Source organism: Podarcis erhardii, assembly GCF_964252035.2.
Source record: "Podarcis erhardii genome assembly, chromosome: 6".
Classification (NCBI taxonomy): domain Eukaryota; kingdom Metazoa; phylum Chordata; class Lepidosauria; order Squamata; family Lacertidae; genus Podarcis; species Podarcis erhardii.
Genome location: NC_138510.1, coordinates 84,451,186 through 84,468,137, shown reverse-complemented (window position 1 = coordinate 84,468,137; position 16,952 = coordinate 84,451,186). Strand labels below are relative to the sequence as shown.

General features: G+C 44.7%; 3 long non-coding RNA genes across 4 annotated transcripts in view; 1 reads left to right on the top strand and 2 right to left on the bottom strand.

Moving 5' to 3' along the window:
* Window positions 1–355: 355 nt before the first annotated feature.
* LOC309343997 lies at window positions 356–3,480 on the bottom strand. Its single transcript, XR_014157508.1, has 3 exons — window positions 3,428–3,480; window positions 1,231–1,477; window positions 356–490 (listed from the first exon to the last, which is right to left on the bottom strand). It is a non-coding gene; the product is annotated as an uncharacterized lncRNA (long non-coding RNA).
* Window positions 3,481–3,603: 123 nt separating this feature from the next.
* On the top strand, window positions 3,604–16,142 carry LOC309344011. Its single transcript, XR_014157525.1, has 3 exons — window positions 3,604–3,711; window positions 10,198–10,348; window positions 16,059–16,142. It is a non-coding gene; the product is annotated as an uncharacterized lncRNA (long non-coding RNA).
* Window positions 6,016–16,952, bottom strand: part of LOC309344013 — a 33,882-nt gene continuing 22,945 nt past the window's right edge. For both annotated transcript variants that reach the window (XR_014157527.1, XR_014157528.1), the window contains exon 3: window positions 6,016–6,122. This is a non-coding gene — a long non-coding RNA (uncharacterized lncRNA). The remainder of the gene's footprint in view (window positions 6,123–16,952) is intronic.

The following is a 16,952-nucleotide window of genomic DNA, read 5'->3' as shown; positions in this document are numbered from 1 at the left end:
AGAAAGCAAAACAACAGCCTCTCAAAGGGAATTTGAATAAATGCCTTCAGCGGGACAATTGCAGGTTGCGGATTCCGGAATACTTCCTCCATGTACAGGCTGTTCACATTTTCCTATCTGCCTGAATTGAACCATTCTTTAACATAAGTAGTAGTCTTCTTTCCATTATCAACCCCCTCCCCTTGTTGGTTGGGAAAGCAGATGCATATTGTGTTCTTGAATCTGCATCTGGATAGATAAAAACAACAGCATTGACATCAAGCCCACCAGCCTCCCAGGCTGTCCAAGCAATCTTTGTGTTGCACAAAGTTAGCCTCTTGCAGCTGCCAGGTTTTCACACCCTGAATTATGAATGTTCTCCTCTGAATATGGTTTATTTCCTGGGATATGGTACCCTGGGACATTATGCAAGCTCTTTTCCAGCTTTTCCATGGACCAAAGCCAGGGTTTATCGTACTCAAGGCAGTGTGAGCCAGGCCATTTCTTCCTGCTGAAGAAAAAGAAGGGGAAAGAAAGTCCTTAATATATTCAAAGATGTTTGCAAGTGCTGTGCAATCTTTCTTTTTTAAAAATAAAAATAAAAATATGTATTTTTATTTGATTTTACAAGTCTGAAATTATTTGTAGATTCCTCCGAATCTCTGGACTTCCCATCTTCCCCTCCATGGGTCTTATTGTTAACCTTTTCAACTGCATATTATTCAATAGTCCATTTTTTTATATCACTTCATTATCTCCATAGTACTTGCTACATTACAAGCATTATTGCAATCCTGCTAAAGTTTTCATCTGCAAGATAAACTATATATCCCCCCCCCCCATTATTAGCTAAAGTTTTGGTCTTCTTGGTTCCTGAGCTTTCTGGTCAATTTTGTGCTTTGCAATCTCAAGTGCGTAAATTAATAGAATTATATTAAAGACATCTGTGGTTTTGCCTTTGCCTTTATGTAATGGCAATTGTTTTTTCTTATAGTACTTTGCCCGTTCCACCTATTATGATGGAATTATGATAGCAATGCCTCTCTAAACACCCACCCAGTGCCACTCCACTTTTTCCCTCAAACCATAACTCCATGCCACCTCTTCCACTGAAGCCTTTGCCTTAACCTCGTTTCAAACCCGAACCCAAACTTTAATTTGTACCCTTTCTACCCTTTCCATTTTCCCCCAGTTGGTGTTCACCGGTCAAAATTTAGATTGTAAGCTCCCTGGAGACAAGTCTCTAGAGACCTATTGTTTAGAAGCTCCAGACTGGAGTGGTCTTCTACTTTTGGAAGAAGCTCCTCTGGTGGACAGACAGGACTGGCAGCCTCAGACAGGACCTGTCTGGCTTGCGGTTAGCAGGACTGTGGTGGAGCAGATCCTCAAGCTGTTTATGCGAAAGTTATTTCTCCCTGCTTTTTGGTTTCCCATTGTTTGCCTTCCCTCTTCTCCTTTCCCTAACTAGGGCATGGAATAATTTCCACCTGGTTTGGGGCTAAGAAACAAGAGCATTGTTTTAGGCTTCTCAGCTTAGATTTCCACCACCCCACAACACTGCTGAACTGAATGAACTAGGGTTACTTTCAGGGCCATCTTAAGCATATCCAGTGCCATGGAGCAAAGATCGCTCCGCCCCCCCCCATTTCCCAGAGTTGTTGAGCTGTTTTAAGGAAGGGACCCCAAAGTTGTTGACCTTTTTTGGGAATGGTTGCTCCCGCCCCCTCTCGCTGCCGCCCCATGCTGTTCGCGTGCGGCCGGGCATTGGCTCCCATGGTAGGATCATGGTGTGGGGCTGGGCAGGCGGGCGCGATGGGGGCAGGCGGGGGTCTCATCTGAGAGTCAGTGTGGTGTAGTGGTTAAGAGCGGTAGACTCGTAATGTGGTGAACCAGGTTCGCTTCCCTGCTCCTCCACATGCAGCTGCTGGGTGACCTTGGGCTAGTCACACTTCTCTGAAGTCTCTCAGCCCCACTCACCTCACAGTGTGTTTGTTGTGGGGGAGGAAGGGAAAGGAGAATGTTAGCCGCTTTGAGACTCCCTCGGGTAGTGATAAAGCGGGATATCAAATCCAAACTCCTCCTCTTCTTCGTCTTCATCTGGGCAGGGACAGGCAATGCGAGCTGGGTCGTCCGCGTCACCGCAGCAGAGAAGTGCGCTCACTCAGCCGCAGTCTCACCATCCTTGCTTGGGTAGGGGGGGAGAGGAGAGAGCGTGACTGGGAGGAGATCGGGGAGGGGAAGGAACCACGTTTGTGTGAAGGAGTGCAGAGGTGGTGGGGGCAGCGGGAGGAGGCAGGCTCCATACAAGGCAGTGGAGAAGCAGGGGAAGGCGGGAGGGGCACTGGGGGCAGCAGTTGCAGAGTGTAGCCTCAAGCATGGGGATCTTTCAAGGTAGAGTGGATGGGGGGGAATGGTGGTAGAGTCACGTTTATTAGGCGCAGAGCTTGGGATGCAAGCACACACCATGCAGTTGAGGAGGTGGTGTGTTGTGGAGCCAGTGGAGATAGCTCCAGACTGCAGGAAAGCATCCGGAGTCCTCCCACCTTCGACGGGTGCTGGAGGCACGCAGGCACCAAGCCCCCGCTCCGCCTCGCTTACCTCCCTACTCTCCTATCCCTGGACTCTCCGCCTGGTGCCCTCCACTGCTTGGCACCCTGGCTCACCGCGACACTACACCCAATGGTAAAAATGTCCCTGGTTACCTGGAACAAGCAGACGGACTCCACAAGGAAGAGCAGCATGCCCATGCCTCAGGAACATCAAGTGCTTCCCAGCAGACCCCTGGACTGGAGCTATTCCTTACCTCGTGGAGTGAAAAGCTAGCCCAAACAGTTGGACACACTTCAGGTCAGCCACAGCAGATCTGAGTCTTCTTCTCCCCACCCATATTGGACTGGGAGTGGAGACAAGGTCTGAAGGACACCAAGTCAGGAAAGCATCTTTGCTCTGTCCCACCAATAGTGCCTCACCAATGCGCCTTGCCTTTTGCAGCCACAATGGAGTCAGAGATCCTGTGTAGACAAGCTCTCTCCCCTTAGGCATTGAGTCATGTCAGTTCCTTGCAGTGCCAACTTGAAAAAATATATGGTGGGGGCCCAGATAAGCCCTGCCCCACATAACTGATAATGTGACACAGTGCACACACACCCCCCATTTGAATGGGAATGCCCATCAACTTTGTGGGGGCCCGGCCCCCTCAAATATTTTATTGTGGGGGGCCAAATCCCACACGGCCTCTAGGAGTTGGCTCCTATGGTTCCTTGCTTGGGGGAACATCTTTTCTTCTGAACTTTATGTGCCTAGGAGAGGGAGTCCATATAAAGTTCCTGCCATGGACCAGAAATGGAATAGACCAGGAAAGTCATTGCAAAGGAAGCAGCTACTGGCAGGCTACCCCAATGACATCTTGAGAGGAAAAGATATAAGAAATGTAATATGAGTAAGTCACCGTCATACAATCTGCAGTGGCAGATTCATAGGACACAAAGGCATTGGTCTTACCCTCTTTCTGAATTACATCATAATGGGGAATTATCTGGCTCTTGAACCTTTTTCAAAGAAGGAAAATGAAGTGACCTCATAGTCACCATTACCTTCTGTCTCTTGGCAACGGGGGGTGGGGGTGGGGAAGCACACTCCTTTTTCACAGGTCTGGCACTGACTCAGAATCTGACTAAACCTCTTTCCCTGAGCAGGGAGAGCTATCAGAAGAGGAAAGTAGAAAGGTCACAGGTCAAGAAAGGTTTTTCTCTCCCAATTTATTTCTTCCTCAAGGTTCTCAGGGTTCTAGAACTGCAGGAACAATATGAGGATGTTGGCAGATGGGGGGCATCTAAAGAGGTCAACCAGGGCCATCTTACCTATAGGTGCTAGGGGTGTGGGGCACCTGGGTGCCGGCTCTCAGGGGTACCAGGCTGAGAGTCTGGGGCCAAGATTTGGAGTCCAGGGATTGGGAGAGCCGACAGCCGCTTCCAAGTGGAACAGAGCCCGGCAGAGCACCACAACTCTTCTGCTCCACCATCCTGCACACCTGGGATTCGCGGGCCGTCAAGAGGCCCGCTCAGTGCATGCTGCTCACACGAGCCTCAGACTTCACTGTTGTTGCACTGGGCTCTGCTTGCCCCCCCTCCCCCCAGCGTCTGGCCCCGGCCTTGCTCTGCTGCCACCTCGGGCTCCTCTGTTGCTGCTGAGGCAGCCAGCCAGGCCAGCTCTGCTGTGCACTTTGGGCAACTGGGGGGGGGGGGTGCCGGGTGAATCTTTGCACCCCGGCAGAGCCTAGGACTTGCTGATCCGAAGGTCGGTGGTTCAAATCCCCTCAACGGGGTGAGCTCCCGTTGCTTGGTCCCTGCTCCTGCCAACCTAGCATTTCAAAAGCATGTCAAAGTGCAAGTAGATAAATAGGTACCGCTCCAGCGGGAAGGTAAACGGTGTTTCCGTGCACTGCTCTGGTTCGCCAGAAGCGGCTTACTCATGCTGGCCACATGACTCGGAAGCTGCACGCTGGCTCCCTCAGCCAATAAAGTGAGACGAGCGACGCAACCCCAGAGTCGGCCACGACTGGACTTAATGATCAGGGGTCCCTTTACCTTTACCTTTTACCGCATATCCTTAAGACGGCCCTGAGGCCAACGCTGCTTTTCCCTAGGGGAATTTGACATTTTCTCTCATGCTTCCCCCTGCAGTACTTGACAGAGTAATACAAAAGGAACAGGGCACACCTGTCAGAAGTTGGACACCTTATTGTATCACCTCCGTATTTTACACTGTGAACCAAGAAGGGGCGGGGGGTCAGCTGGCAGTTTGCATCAGTGGGATGCTTCGTTTGATAGATGAATTCATCAGCTACAAAGTCGTTCCCAGGGTTAGGGAAATAGTCTAGAAAATGTGTAGGTATTATTTGTTCTAATGGGTAATGAATCAAACGGCAAAGCCTCCCCTGCTTAGAAATGGTTTAACTTGTTGCGTTGCTAAAAAGTAAAAATATAGATTGGGGGTTTTGGGGGGAGGGGGAGTGATGGTCTGAACCATTGTTACTCACCTCACACCTAGGTGCTCTGCCACTCAACGCAATACAAGGAGTCAGTAAATGTCCAAAAGTTCAATATGCTTTGTAGTGAGGCTATCAAGGATGGGGAGGAGATATTTGCTTGGTGGCAGTGACAAGGAGGAGGGTATTGTGTTGTTGAGGTTCAACAGATTGAGGTTGAATCCTGACAAGACAGAAGTACTGTTTTGGGGGGACAGGAGGTGGGCAGGTGTGGAGGATTCTCTGGTCCCGAATGGGGTAACTGTGCTCCTGAAGGACCAGGTGCGCAGCCTGGGAGTCATTTTGGACTCACAGCTGTCCATGAAGGTGCAGGTTAACTCCGTGTCTAGGGCAGCTGTTTACCAGCTCCATCTGGTACGTAGGCTGAGACCCTATCTGCCTGCAGACTGCCTCGCCAGAGTGGTGCATGCTCTGGTTATCTCCCGCTTGGACTACTGCAATGCGCTCTACGTGGGGCTACCTTTGAAGGTGACCCGGAAACTACAACTAATCCAGAATGCGGCAGCTAGATTGGTGACTGGGAGCGGCCGCCGAGACCATATAACACCGGTCTTGAAAGACCTACATTGGCTCCTAGTATGTTTCCGAGCACAATTCAAAGTGTTGGTGCTGACCTTTAAAGCCCTAAATGGCCTCAGTCCAGTATATCTGAAGGAGCGTCTCCACCCCCATCGTTCTACCCGGACACTGAGGTCCAGCACCGAGGGCCTTCTGGTGGTTCCCTCACTGCCAAGTTATAGGAAACCAGGTAGAGGGCCTTGACGGTAGTGGCGCCCTCCCTGTGGAATGCCCTCCCACCAGATGTCAAAGAGAACAACAACTATCAGACTTTTAGAAGATATCTGAAGGCAGCCCTGTTTAGGGAACCTTTTAATGTTTGATGTATTATAGTATTTTAATTTTTGGGGAAGCCGCCCAGAGTGGCTGGGGAAGCCCAGCCAGATGGGCGGGGTATAAATAATAAATTATTATTGTTATTATTGTTGTTGTTGTTGTTGTTGTTGCTGCTGGTGCTGTTGCTCCTGCTGCTGCTGCCTTCCTTTCCCCTCATGGTTCAAGCTGCAGCCTTTGCTGTCACACCATGCCATCCCTATTTCTGTTGAAACATAAGTATGGCTTGCCATTTGAAATGATAGCAGAGGAGCTTCCCAACAGGTGAGGCATTGTGGCAAACCAGACATCATACTATTTTCACACAAGGGGCATGCTATCTATCCATTGTTTTCCTGCGTGCATTGCAGGGGGGGAAATGTGTTCATGATTGAGCTGCAAACCAGCTCTGAGTTGGTTTTGTCTTTGCCTTTGTAACACAACCACCTGCAGACATACCACAGGATCATACACCCACTAGGAGTTGAATTAGTTTCTCCATGAGAGTTGTCACAGCTGGAACCAAACTGAAGAGAAAGAAAGCCCTGCCTGGCGCAGAAAGAAAAACTTCCTAAATAAATAACAGTAGGATTTAGGTGCTACCTCAAGGGACAGATGCGAAGGAACAAATAAGTCAACATTCTGTTTTAGATGCTTGGTAATAGGTCACTTCCCTGCTGCTCAGCTTATTGTAAACACTTCACATATCAGATGATGTATTCCCTCCGTGATTCTCTTGGAGCTGGTTTGATCCTCTTTGAGTCACTAAGCAATAGCACATCTGTAGCAGGCAGAGGCCTCCCCAAAGCAATTGCTCTTACTGCAGCACGAAGCTGATATGACTTTGCTAAACTCAAAAAGCCTTTTTGAGATGAGAATGAAGGTGGGTGCTGTCTACACACACATAACCGAATAAGACTTGCTGTGGTAGGAAAGCTTCAGAGAAGCTGAAACAAATTTTGAATTTTTGGACAGACTGGTTTGATGAGCTCAAGCCACTTGTATTATTTCATATTTTAGCAGCATCAAGGAGGCTCTCCCATCTTTGATAGTTTTATGGGGTTCATTTTAATTAATTTATGTTTTCTTCTTCTTGCTTCATTCTCAAATGACTTTGCTTGCCTTCCTCTTATGGTCAACTGATCTCTGCACAACACAAACTAGAAATGTCGTTTTTGAGGCCTTCCGATTGCCAAAAGAAATGGGCAGTTTTCACTGGGAAAAGGGGGGAGGATGTTTACAAGAAGTATCCCGTCTGTCACTTACAAAATCTATTTGTAACTAGCATATCATTTGGGTAGTTCACATCTTTTTGAAATATTGCTACAACAATTAAAAAATAAAAAAACCAGATATGATTACTCCAGAACAATGTTTTTTCATATACTCTTTAGCGCATCCCCATTCTTTTAATAATTTTTGGTCCGATTGTCCCCTTATGAATGCTGTGAGTCTTGCCAGTTTTATATATTCACAAAATTTAATTTGCCATTCTTTCATTGATGGCATTTTTCTCCCTTTCCAATTTATTGCTATAAGCATCCTGGCAGCTGTTGTTGCACAGAGGAATACTTTCCTTTGATTGTCAGAAATATCGTTTATGATTATATCTAAAAGGAATGCCTCCTGTTTTTTACTAAAAGATATTTTAAACATCTTTTTGATTTCTTCATATATTTCATTCCAAAATTGTTTAATAGGTCGGCATTCCCACCACATGGGAACATTGTACCTATTTCTTTCTTGCATCTCCAACAGGTATTTGATTTTAATTTGGAAATTTTAGCCAATTTTACCGGAGTTAAGTACCATTGGTACACCATTTTCATCAAATTTTCTCTGATTGTGTAGCATGCCGTAAATTTAATATCACATTAAATATCGGTATGTAATGAATGATGCTTTGCGGGGTTAAAGAAAGAGAAAAATGGTGTAAAAAGTATAAAGATAGAAGTAATCTACATTAGAGACAACTTAGAAAGAGTAAAAATTTTGAGGTCTTAGAACAGAGGAAGGAAGTCAATATGTGTATATGTATGTAATGACTAGATTAGAATGATATGGTTTTATTTCTGGATGTGTATTTTTTTGTTTTTTGTTCTTTTTTCGTTTCTTTTTCTTGTTTGTATTGTTTTATTTGGGATTCAATGTTTGTAATTTTGTTGTAATTTTGCATTGAAAATAAAAAAATAAAAAATAAAAATGGTAAAATAGATTCTAATCTCAGGGTTGAAACTTGTTCATTTCTTATCCACATATAGGGCAACTGGGTGTTGACTGGGGTGGGTGGCTTTGATGCCATGTTTTTAGGGCCACGCCTAGTGCCAGCTCCACTTCCTGTGTGGATTCCACTATGCATTGTCCACACTTGCCTATAAGGAAACTTCAGTCTGTGATCTCCGGCTCCTGTGCTGGATAGTCAAAGGATGGGGGACACCTAAAGTGATTGGTGTCCCTAACATGTGGGACCGACACATGAACAGAAGCTCACACCACATTTTTCCCTCTTACATACATCTGTGCACAATCTGCATTTGTTCTAGGTAAAGGTAAAGGTAAAGGGATCCCTGACCATTAGGTCCAGTCGTGGCCCACTTTGGGGTTGCAACGCTCATCTCGCTTTATTGGCCAAGGGAGCCGGCGTACAGCTTCTGGGTCATGTGTCCAGCATGACTAAGCCACTTCTGGCAAAGCAGAGCAGCGCACGGAAACGCCGTTTACCTTCCCGCCGGAGCGGTACCTATTTATCTACTTGCACTTTGATGTGCTTTTGCACTGCTAGGTTGGCAGGAGCAGGGACCGAGCAAAGGGAGCTCACCCTGTTGCGGAGATTCAAACCACTGACCTTCTGATTGGCAAGTCCTAGGCTCTGTGGTTTAACCCACAGCGCCACCCGCGGAAGTGGTAAAAAAGAAAGATAAAGGACGCCTGAATAGTTTAGTTCAGTCAATGGCGACTTTGGGGTTGCGGCACTCATCTCACTTTTAGGCTGAGGGAGCTGGTGTTTGTCCACAGACAGCTTTCCAGGTCATGTGGCCAGCATGACTGAACCGCTTCTGGCACAACAGAACAAACACTGTGATGGAAACCAGAGTGCAGTGGTACCCAGTGGCGTAGCGTGGGGGGTGCAGGGGGGGCCGGCCGCACCGGGCACAACATCTGGGGGGGGGCGCACTCGCACTCGCAGCTCTCTGCCCCCTGCTAAAATCCACGGGTTAGGGGGCGCAAATTACTTGCCTTGCCCTGGGTGCTGACAACCCACGCTACGCCACTGGTGGTACCTATTTATCTACTTGCACTGGCATGCTTTCGAACTGCTAGGTTGGCAGGAGCTGGGACAGAGCAACAGGAGCTCAACCTGTCATGGGGATTCGAACTGCCGACCTTCTGATCGGCAAGCCCAAGTGGCCCAGTGGCTTAAACCACAGCGCCACCAGTGCCCCTTTTACATGTAGAACTATACATTTGCAGCATTTGGCCCTAACTTTGCTACAGGCTAATGGCACAGAGTGCTGGCCTAGGACTGTGGAGATCTGGACTCAAATCCTGACTCAGACATAAAACATTCTGGGTCATCACAGTCTCTCAGCCTAACCTACTGCACAAGGTTTCTGTGAAACAACCATGTATTCTGCCCTGAGCTGCTTGGAAAGAGGCAAGAGAGAAATTCAACAAACACCAGTATGTTGTCATTGCTTCCTCAAACTATCCTGTGAATTGTTGTACGAAGCAGCTGCTATGAATATGCTGACAGAAATATAATTTTGCTGTTTGCTGGGGAAAGAGAAACAACTGCAAAAGTAACTTCTGGTGTACATAATTGGCATGTCCACAGTAAACGAAGGTTTTAAAATATACTAGCATCACAATGCAATATGATCTGGGACTTTCTTTTGATCCCAGTGGTTTCATTTAGCTTGAATGCATGCGGAATTTGAAAATAAACTCTCCCTCTCTTGTCAGTGGCATTCTAAGGACTTTGACGTTTAGTCAAGGTGAGCACAAGTAGCTAACTTTTTCTCTCTCTCTTCATTTAACAAAATCGATAATGCAAATCGCAATGTCTTAGAAATACCAGGGCGAGGGTCAGCTTTAGAGAAAATTCACTTTAACTTGCATCATTGCATCTTATTACAGAGAGAGGGTAGGGAGAAGTCACTGGTTTAATTAATGCCTATGCTGTGTGGTGCTGAAGGGACAGCTTATACAGGCAGCCTGCCAGTGGGGGGCTTTTATTTTGCTTCGTTAATAAAGGGGAACAAATGGTCTAATTTGAAGCTTGCCTACTTGTCTTTTGTTAGGTGCCAAGCTGTCAATGCGAACACATGCAAGCATGGAAAGAGATTTTGACGCTCAGCAGCAACATCATGCTTCGGTGGTCATAACTGATAACTTGGTTGTAGTGCAGAACAAGTCCAGTTATTTTACATATAACATACAACAAAGCCCAGGGTAAGTGTGGGGGTTTTTTCGGGGGGGGGGCTGTTCTTTCTTCCTTCTCCTCTTGTTCTTCTCATTCCAGCCTGGAAATAAGATTCAGAAATTAATTCAGGAAAGCAACAATGCAAGGAAGCGGAGCAGAAAAAAAGCCCACCTGAGCCTTTGGGATGGGTGATGCATTTAAATGTGCATAAACACATGAATGTAGCCCCTCTGAGATCAACCCCTGCAAAACTCTGAGCTGATCCTTCCTCAAGGAGAAATGAAAACAGTGGGAATTTTTAGGAAGAGGTATCAGTGGACAGGAAGGCATAGAGGATGAACAGTTTATTGGCCCAAGAACAGACACCAACAATGGGAAACATTTTAATAAAAATTCAGAGGAGCCTCTAAGACCTTCTGTCAAAACTGAAGCAGCAGGCCTAAGAAACTGCCCAGGTCAGGTAGCCCTAGAGTAAGTCCTCAAACTACCAGGTCCTTATCACTAAAAGAGTATCAACCAATTACAAGCTCTGCCATTACAGGGGAGAGAAGGAGAGGAGGATATGGAGCCTCACCAATGTATCACCTCTTCCCCATGTTCCTGCCATTTCAACAGTTTTAGAACCATGAGACCTTTAGTGTTCTGGGACAGCCCTTGTGACTCACAGAATTGTAAGGAAGTTCTAAACTGCCATGTGAGTCTGTCAGAAAATCAGAATCCTCTTTCATGAGAGAAATTGAAGGCTAGGTTTTTGGCCCAGTGCAACACCCAAGATCACCATTGCCATAGAATCAGTGAGAAGGGGGGGGGGAGAAATGCCTTGATGCAATGAAATCCATACTGGGCTTAGTGGGGGGTGGTTGGTTTATTATTATTATTATTTGTATACCGCCGTATACCTGCAGGTCTCAGGGAGGTTAAAACATAAAATCACAATATAAAAACGCAAAATGCATAATAATAAATAAATAAAATGGAAAACAAAAACAACCAAGTAACCTCCCCACCTCTCCAACACATTTTGAAATGGCACTAGGTGTCAATCAGTCAAAGACCTGGTTAAAGAGGAACACCTTTGCGAGGTGCCTAATGTCAGGAGCTCATCCTACACTCGAGTAGGACCCTGGTAGGGACACATACATGACTGGCATGTTCTCTCCCTCCTGGTCAGTTGTTTGGGAGCTTTAAAAGCTTTCTTCTGCCCGAACATCACAGAGACCAATGCCAACAGACACTGACACATTTAGGGATCCGCAGAGTCTGCACAGTTTGCATGACAGACCTCAGCAACTCAGCATTTTGGCTAATCTACTTTATTTACATATAAACACACACGGAGCACTGCAACATGGCTCCCTCTCTCTCTAGCATCAGACAGCAAAGAGAAAAAGAACAAAGGACCATAGTCCCACTTCACGGAACACAGTAACACAAACATCCTGTCTCCGTCACTTCCCACTCTGTGGAGTCAAAACATATACCGCCATGTGATAGACAACAATCCCATGACTGCAGGACTTCCGGGTTAGCGCCATCGGTGAATGGCGGAGTTCCTCCGATTGGAGGAACTGGCTCTGTGGAAACTGGGTCTTCCCGCCGCGGCGAGGGTGGGGACCCGCTAGAAATCCCAGGTGGAGGAAGCCTGGGAACGCGGGGTTCAGCAGAGCACCCGGAGCGCCTCCCCTACTTGCGGGGAACCCCATTTTGGGGCTCCGGAGCGAAGTAGGGTGAGTGGCGCGGTGCTGCAAACTGATTGCTATTTTCACGGAGGGAAGCCGCATAGCCATTGCCGGAGAGCGCTGACTTTTTCCTGTCAACAAGTACCCGTGAGTAGAAACGGAAAATTGGATCAAGAAACATCCTAATTTGGCATCGAAGCGGGAAGGTTCAAAACAGGAAGTCTGTCTTCCGCTTTTTGTAAACAGACTGAAGCAAAAACCTTGTAAGCTAATAGCCTGGAAAGTTGTTTTGTAAAGGTCGAAATTTCCTTCATTTATAACCACTAAAACCCCCTTGGACGCAGGAGAAAAGGGGGGGGGATTTGACTGTTTAAGCCTGCAGGAGAGGGAGTAAAGAAAAATAAGTTTCCACCGCCTCAAACCTGGGAACGGGGGTCAGAGACAGAAATTGTTGGAGACGTCCATTGACTGTGAATGGAACATCTTGACAGATAGCTAAAAAATAGAAACAAACTGATTCCAATGTTGCCTTTTGCATTCTAAAGAAACAAAATATTTGAAAATTGAAAGTAACTTTCTTTTGTTGGACATGCTTTAAAAAGATGGACACAAATAGAAATTGTCTCCTCTAGAGGGAGCTTGTTAAATTGTTGCTGCAGTTTACTTGGGGACTTCACAGCTGTGAGATTAAGATCGTGGAAACAGACTGCGACCTTGAATAAAAATGTGTTTGGAAGAAGTCTTGGTGCTTGCTTTTTGCAAGACAAGCGCTTTGCTGGAGCAGCTGCATAAGAAGATGGATTTGATGAATGAGAAGTTGGATTTGATGACTGTTGTAGTCAGTGAATGTGGACAAACAGGGAATACTGATGCAGAAATTATACAGGGACCAACTCAGGAAACTGGTTCAACTGGGCAAATGCAAGGGCAGATGATAATGGAGGAGGTTGCGGTTGTACCTCAAGCAATACAAATGGAGAGATCCGAGGCCCTGCAGGAGCATAAGCCGTTGTTTTGGAAGATTGAATTTGGAATGGGCCAGAGGGAGTCTGGAGCTGAGGAGGCTCTTAACTTTGGAGGGATTTTGAAATATGCTGTTAAATATTTTTTGAATTATATTGATGACTGTGGGGAGTGGGACTGTGGGGAATGGGCTAGTCTGATGAGGGGTGATGGAGATAATTGTGGGTTGAAATCCCCCAGAGACCTACTCCTCAATGAGAAAGGAAAGAAATCAAGAAAGAGACCAACAAAAGATAAGGAAAAGTGCAAGTATAGACAAGAAAAAGAAGATCTGCAGAAGGAGCATGGAAGAGATTTAAGAGCCTCGGACATAAGACTACCAGGTTGATGGACTAGATGGAATGGACAGTAAGGACTGACATAACCCGAGACCAGGAAGAAGGGACGTTGGATGAAAATTGGAAGAGTCTATAAAGAAAAACTTTTATTTTGGGAACTAGTGTAAAATTAATGAATATTAGGGAAAATGTTGGAATGAAACTGTTTGGCTTTAGTAGAAATGATATAAGGAGTTATGTATAAATAAGCATTAAGTTTTAAGTTTTAAGGTATTTTACGGTAAGATAAGGTAGGATTATTTAAAGATGGATTATTAACAGGTGAGAATGTAAAGTTATAATATATTAAGATAAATTATTAAGATAAAAGCAAAAATGGAAAGGATTTGCTGAAATAACTAATTGAACTAGAATACAAAAAATGGAGGTGTGAGGAGGTCAGGGAAACAAGTAAATGAAAGTTAAGATATGGAAAGGTTGACTTGTTTTTACTTTTTTGTATTTTGTATTTTTTGTTTCTTTTTATTTTCTTTGTCTTTATTCTTGTAACTTTTTTTTTGAAACTTTAATAAATATTTTTTTTTAAACAACAACAACAACAACAACAATCCCATGACTGCAATCATGGAGCAGGGATTCTAACACCTAAATATGTATAATGAAGGCTTCAGTTGAACCTCCCTAAAAGGACCTGGTAGCAACCTGACTTCCTGAATTATGATCAGAAGTGCTTCCTTAGCCAAACCCACAGGCTTCACACTTTAAGCCATTAGGTTATATAACTAAACTAAATGATAGCATTCATTTTCATGTCCCCTTCATACTGGGGGAATCTCACCCCCCCTTCCCCATTTTTCAGATGATATACATCCATAGGGAAGTGTGTTATATGGATTTTGTGTTAAGTCATTTTCTATTCCGCCATCAATCCTCAAAATTATAGTCACACTGACTTTGCCTCAACTGTGTATTCCCCGATGTTCCCTTCATCTGATGCATTTTAAAAGAATAAAGTCTTGTTCATTTTGTGTGAGAGAGGGAGAGGTGGAACAAAAAGGAAAACAACTTCATGTGAACAGTGTTGTTTTACTTGACCTTCAGTTTCCAATAATAGTTCGTAATACAAAGTATTTCCTCAGAACAGCTGTTGTGGATATGCTTCTGTGCCTCCCCGGGTTTAATGGCTTTTTAATAGGTAGAATTGTTTGAAGCATTCTGTCTTCTCACTTCTTAAATAAGGGAGAGTGTCTTATTGACTTTTAAAGAATTACACTATTTTTATGCATTGGAGCTGTTCTCACCTAATTTCTTTCCCACTTCTTTACTGCTGGAACAGTTAAGTAGATCTACAGGCAGCAATCCTATGCAGACTTCCTTGGAGTAAGTCTGATTCCTTTTTTACCTCATTGGGATCAGGCTGTTAGGGCACATTCACACAGAATGTGCTGATTAATGGATGGCAGGAAAATCAAGTGTGGGAATTTGCATGTGTGAATGAGAAACATCACCTTGAATCAGTTCAAAAGCTCTGTACTTGTCAGATTATTGGTGGTGCAGCAAGCATCAGGGCCCTCCTCAACTGTTATACTACTGTGACTGGCTTTTGGACTTGCTCAATGTTCTAGAACAGCTGTGTCTGTAGTCTTTATTACACTTATTAGTTGCTTGTCACCTGAAGGTCTCCTCGTGACTTATGGCAAAGAACAATATACAGTACATAATAGGTAAAGGACCCCTGGATGGTTAAGTCCAGTCAAAGGCAACTATGGGATTGTGGCGCTCATCTCGCTTTCAGGCTGAGGGAGCCGGCGTTTGTCCACAGACAGCTTTCCGGGTCATGTGGCTAGCATGACTAAACCACTTTGGCGCAATGGGACACAGTGACGGAAACCAGAGTGCACAGAAACACCATTTACCTTCCTGCTGCAGTGATACCTATTTATCTACTTGCGCTGGTGTGCTTTTGAACTGCTAGGTTGGCAGGAGCTGGGACAGAGCAACAGGAGCTCACCCTGTTGCAGGAATTCGAACCGCCGACCTTCTGATTGGCAAACCCAAGAGGCTTAGTGGTTTAGACCACAGCACCACCCACGTTATGTACCTTTAGTACATAATACCATAGTGGGGGGGAGAAGGGAAACCATATAATACATTAATATTTCATATACGCTAACATCCTGGGGGGGGGACACACACATACTAGCCATATAAATGCTAGTGAGCAACATTAACAAAAACTCAACCCCCCATGAAAAAAATCACTCACATTGAACCAACATCCCCCCCCCCCATTTAACCTGCCCATCCCATCCAGAAGTCTGGTGTCAAGGCCAGCTCTTACAAATTAGTGGAAGGTGAATTGGCAAAGATTGACTCAATTCCTCTTCCGCTCCCTTGGATCAAAAAGCCTTCTGTCCACAGAGGGGCACCAACTGTGTGCTCTGTTTGCAACACAGTTCCAACACTTATTTTAAGTTCTTTTCTTTTATATCCCTGGAGTCCAAGACTCAGGAACCACTGCTCAAGTCTTTGCTAGGGATAGGAAAGGAAGAAGCATTCGTTGTCTTCACTTTTTGCAGCCGACTGATCCAATTTGACAGTTCCAAAGTAGCGCGCAACAAGTGTGCACAAAAATGTGCACAAAAATGTGCATTTTATGGTTAAAATGTGTATCTTCTGGGGAAATGCATTGCAAAGCACTGAAAAATTAGGATTAGTCTCAATTATTTCATGTATTATTACTGCTTGTGTATTTTTAGAAACCACCTTGGGAGCACAATGGCATGATGGATGTTCTACAGATTGGAGGAATAAACAGACAAATCTGCTTTATATTTTGGAAATTTGTTTGTTCGCTTTCTATTAAGATATCATTACTAAATATTGCATGAAACTTCCTGAGATAAAGGAGCAGGTTTTCATCTATGATTGGATGCCATTTTGCATCAAGATGGTAGACTAAATCTTCCAGAGCCACATTTTTTTGTTTCTTAGAATTCCCAAGCAAAGATGAGTATGAGGCTGTTAATAAATAAATAACAAAGATGAAAAACATTTTATCCAACAATTTGAGACATACCAGACAAAAGAGAATCAGTTTTCTTCCAACTGAACAATTTCTGGAGGTGGAATAAAAGGAACGCAACAACTGACTTATCCCAGGAGCAGGACAAACATTTTATAAAGGTACAAAACACAAAGTTGAGTCTCACATCATCATTGTCAAGATGACTGGAAAATTAGTAGTCTGAACTAAACCAAAATGCTAATTTTCATCTGCTTTAGAAAGATTAATTTTTGTGTGAGAGAAAGCTATGGAAGAATGCTTTGCTTAAACACATCCATCCATTTTTCCCTACCCAAAACTAAACAAATATCAAAAATCCATAGCTGTGCTTTCAAACAGATTCTGTAATAAAGTTGAATCAATACTACACATGGCTAGGAAATATAACCAAATAACAATGACAAAGATGCAATTTATAATCCTATTTAAACACACTTTGAATTACTAATCTGCTACAAGTTATAGTATGTAATAGACATTTTAGCAAGGGAAAGGTGAAATTTTTCTCCTTAAGTGATGGAGATTTTACTCCTGTATCCCTAAACTTCTAGGGAAGGCTTTCCCGAGATACAGTAAAACCCTGTTA